The 5,003-nt window shown below is 40.0% G+C and overlaps 1 protein-coding gene across 1 annotated transcript in view; it reads left to right on the top strand.

Annotated features, from left to right (window-relative positions):
- Positions 1-294: 294 nt before the first annotated feature.
- Positions 295-5,003, top strand: part of LOC102679908 (protein artichoke-like) — a 99,707-nt gene continuing 94,998 nt past the window's right edge. The window contains exon 1 of the mRNA XM_006615292.2: positions 295-716. The gene's annotated coding sequence lies outside the window, so the exon portion shown is untranslated. The remainder of the gene's footprint in view (positions 717-5,003) is intronic.

The following is a 5,003-nucleotide window of genomic DNA, read 5'->3' as shown; positions in this document are numbered from 1 at the left end:
AAATGATGAAAAAAAAAGAAGAAGAAGAAGGAAAACGAATAGTCATTTTCTACAAATATTTTATCTACTCTCAAGAGATTATTAAATTATCGAAAAAACGGATCTCTTTTTTCTAACTTGAAGAAAGAAAAGAAAAATTCCACTATAGAAGAGGCATCTTCGACGCAAATCGCCCGACGAAAATGGCCGAATGAAAAACCGAGGAAAACGGTCGAATCGTCTCCGAAAAATGTCGAATCCGAGCGCAGGAGAGATCGAAACTGCGTGTCACGGTCGAGAGGAACGAGAATCGAAAAGTTTTTCCACCCGATATTTCGACTGCAACATCCGGGCGAAGGAGAAGAGGAGAGGCGCGACGCAAGGAGAGTGGCGAGCAACAAGGGAAAAGGGTTGTTCCGGCAAGCGTTTCCACCATGCAGTCAGCGAACCACCCCGCCATCCAGCCGGTCGGCCAACCACGCAGTAGGGAGAGTCAGCGACGAGTCAGGCGGCCGAGAGACCGACCGAGCGCCAGTCTACCGTGGGCGCACGTCGCGGCACCACGTGCACCACTACGAGTCGGGATCGATCGGGATCGCGATCGAGTTGTAAATGAGTCGGTTCGAATGATATCCTCACGTGTCCCGTGGATGCTCGATCGTCGAAGTGGATGGTGCTGTGATTGAAATCTCTCTTGTGTAACGCGAGTTTCCCTACGATCCGAGGATCCATTGGAGGTAATTGGTTTCCTTTCGACCGAGTTTTCTTTTTGGTCGAAGGAAGGAACGTGTAAGCATTGACGTGTGACCATCTTTTTTTTTCTCTCTGTCTCTCTCTCTCTCTTTCTCTCTGTTTCTGTCTCTCTCGAAGGGGACGAGTTTTAGAAGGAAGGCATCGGAGAAATTCGACTGTCTACGAGTCTCTTGTTGTGGATTTTCGGATTTACAGGAACGTGAAGAACTGAAAACTCGTCTTTGATCTCTGGTTTTCGAGCCTTCCTTTCGAAAGGAAAGTTTGTGCAACGTGTGGTATCGCGGTTTTCAACCTCCCATTGTTGGTGTTCGGATTCGATAAAAGATAGGAAGGCGATCTCGCGACGCGTTCCAATCCCCAACTTTTTTATTTTTTATTTTTTACCTCTACGTTCTTTTTATTTTTTTATTTTTTTCTTTTCTTTTCTTTGGTTTGAAAAAGGATATAATCCCATGGTCGGAGTTTTCGAGTTCTTTCGCTTTTGTGAAAAGTTTCATCCTCTTGCTTTAACGGCCGGTGTTAAAGGCCTTTCACGAGTGTAACCGGGATCTGGAAGAAAATGGCACGGAGCGCAAAAAGCAAAGCGACCCGTGATTCACCGAAATGGTTGAGTCGTACTACTCGCCTCCGCCCGCGTTTAAGCGCACTCGTGCCTCCTTTCTCTAACTTTTCTGTATCGCTGTATCGTGTTTTACGCGCACAGTGTTTCCGCAAGTGAAACCAAACTACAGAGAAATCAATTCGTTGCCACCACGTTCGAGACCGCTCCGAGGCCTCCACCGCCCAACCCACCCACTTGACCGGCCTAATTTTAAATTTGCTCCCGTTAGAATTATTATATATTTAAATCGACCACCGGCCGTCGCAAAATCCATCGTCATCGTGGCGTATCCACGTCGTCCAATCTGGCGCACGTCAGGAAGTGACCCGATCATTTCGATCGATCAAACTTGAATCGCTCGTTAACCGTTTCGTGTATCTCTCTTTCTCTCTCTCTCTCTCTCTCCTTTTCGACCATGGAAATAATTATCGTCGCGTGATCGAAGCTTATTAAACGTAGTAACCAAAGAGCAAAAATATTCCAACCAGCCCTTCTTCCTTCGATCCTTCCTCCTCTCCCAACGCACTGACACACTTTCTCGATGACCGCTCTCCCCCACTGATGTTCCTCTCCCTTCGAAACGATGACGAGTTCCGATATTTGAATTTCTCTGAAAACATCCCCTCTCCCCCCATTGTCCAAGAGCGACCCGTTTCCGGGCGGAGGAATTATTTCGATGCCCGTCACGCCGTGCCTGGGACCGCGTTATCGAACGTCACGCGAGAACGCGATTCTCGTGACAACAGGCAAAGCCTTTTCTTCCATTCACGCCCCCCTTTTCCTGCGACGACTCGAAACGGCTATCGACTGCCAACCCCAGTGCAATTAGAAGTATCTGGCCAGCCGACGTTTCGTGCTCGATGGATGGATGGATGGATGGATGGAAGGACGGACTTCTGCCTTCCAATAAAAAAAAGTTGACGTCGCGATTCTATTCCACGCCGCTTTTCCAACCCCCTCGGTTCTACACGAGTCGATACACGATTTGTGTGTTGTCCACGGTATATGGAAATACACCCTGTTCGAGATTAGAAATTTTTCGCTAGCTGTTCGATTTCGTATGTACGTTCGTGACGAAAATGTGGGAGGGGAGAGTCGAGCGAGTTTGGAATAACGTCGTTGAGGGAGTAATTAAGCATACGTTTCGTTTTCTTTAATTTAGAAACTGTGTCACGTAATTCTGTTGCATAGCACGTGAATCTAATCTCTCATCGTTACGATTCAATCTTGAAAATGAATTTTTATCTTGTTCTTTTTTTTTTTTCTTTCTCTCTCTTTCTCCTTCTCCATCGGTTGGTTGTAAAATATATGTTAATTATTTATACATCAAAGAGGGAAAAATATTTGTGGAAATTATATTTTTATCTTCTTTTATTTATGATCGAATGTTCGTGAGTAATTAAGATATTCGTCGTTGAAGTTCAACGTGGAGAAAGTGGAACGAAAATTAAGACCATCCTTTGTTTGTGCAATAAATTAATTACCTAATTGAATAAGTGGGAAAAAATCGTGTCGAAATTTCAAGTTAAAAATATTGCGTTTCGAGGAAAAGTATTTATTATTAAATTTCTCTCGTGTTCACGCCAATCTAATAATAAAATTTTCCACAAGAAACCAGATTAAACTCCTTTATGAGATGTATACGAAATAATTGGATAATATCCGGCAAAAGATGAAAAAACACAGAGAAGAAGAAATATTTCGTTACTCGAGAAATTTTTTTACATTTATATCAACTTAATAATAATACTTGCGAATAATTCGAAATGAATAAATACGAACGACACGTTTGATCAAATATAAAGATTTTATATCTACACAATTTGAAAATCAATTTTTCTTCGAAACACAACCAAACGACAAAGTCAATATGTTCGTCGATTAATCGCCTATCTCAAACATAAATATTTTGAATAATTCGACGGCGAGATAGTATATTTTGATACGCGTGTTGGTACGAAGGAAACGTTTCAAAATATGGTTAATTATCGAAACTCCATTGCTCCTCCAGTTGGTTCTCGATAGTCGAGTGAGCCAGAACGAGATATCGATTCTTCATTCAGTTTCAACGCAAATGATCTTCTCGAATGTCGAACTCGTGAAAACTCGTGAAAACTTTCCTCGTGAACTTTCATTCGTGCCGGGACAGATTTTTCTTCACTTCGCGGTGTGGTATAATGAAATCCTTGGAATAATTTTTCGAAAGAAGGTAGTGGACTGTAACCTGAGACCAAATTTTTTTCCCTCCACTCCCTCCCTTTCCGGATGCTTCTCGCTTTGGAATTATTCATGGAGAGGAAAGGAAGAGGAAGAATCGTAACGAAGTTACGATAAAATAGACTCGAAGTTTCATGGGAGTAGAATCGAATAAGTCGACAGGATGTCCCATTTACGCTTAGTTATCCCTTCAGATATTCCTTCTTCCCTTTCTTTCTTAACTTTTCGAGTCATAACGAAAGTCAGTTTGTTTCGTGAGACGGCTGATTCAATTTCATACGAATTACTTCTTTCTTCTCAAGAATATAAAGGTCAATTTTATTCTCTTTTTTCTTTTTTTAATTGGAATTGCGTGCTCTTTAATCGGTTTTTATTTTTACCCAAAAAAATCAGGAAATTATTAATTTTAGAAGATACTTTAAATTTGTATCGTATAAAATTGAACATATACGAAATACAGAGGAAAAAATATATCTATAAATATCCGTTTCTGTTTTATCTTTCGAACGTTCGTTGTTTCGCGAAATTAAAATTAAAAGTATCTCTTAAATTAATAATCATTCTTGCCGCGTAATAATTAAAATATCCGATGTCAATGTGTAAATAAATACATAATTCCAAAAGATTAAAATACTTTCGTTCATGTAACAGTGTAAACTCGGTGTAAAACTTAATATAAATGTTGTGTGCATCTGCGTGCTCTTTTTTTTTCCTTTTTTTCTCTTTCGAACAACGAACAGTCGTTGGAAATAATCGCGCGAGAGATTGGACTCGACCTGGCACAAATGTAGATTAAAAAACAAAGGTGAAATTATATATTTCGCAGGGAATGAGCGATACATCTCTCTTCGCTGAACGTGACGCGCACACACCTTCTAAAAGCGTTACGTTAAAAATTTGATTTCGTAAAACATGGCGATAGGAGATGACAAATTTTAATTGGCGTAAAGATCGCAAAAATACACAGAGACAGGGGAAATTCAAACGAAATATTTGAATAATTTCGAATAACGAGTAATTTTCCGATCACCGAGAAAAACACGGATTTTCTTGAAAAATTCCCTGAAAAATTCTGGGATGGCGCCTCCACGATAAACAATAAATATCAAATCTCGCGTAGTTTATTTTTCCTCCACCATGTGTGCAAATAAACCGCGTTCATATTGAGATTTTTTTTTAAAAAGAATTATTTCTTTTGATATTAATAACACGATCTTGAGATCGAAATAATTCTCATTCTCAGCGAGTAGAGTAGAAATAAGACTAAATAAAAATAAAACTAGAAAAGAACGAACAAACGCGAACCGACGTAAATGGTAATTGAAATTAGTTATAGGCATTCGTGCGAACATGAAATGCTGATATTTGTAAACGAGAACAATTTGTTTTCTTGATTATAAATAATCGTGCATTTTTGGTTATATCAATTCGCATGCAACGACTACAGTATCCA

This window comes from Apis dorsata, unplaced genomic scaffold (genome assembly GCF_000469605.1).
Source record: "Apis dorsata unplaced genomic scaffold, Apis dorsata 1.3 scaffold_220, whole genome shotgun sequence".
NCBI lineage: Eukaryota > Metazoa > Arthropoda > Insecta > Hymenoptera > Apidae > Apis > Apis dorsata.
This window is presented reverse-complemented; position numbering and strand designations above follow the sequence as displayed.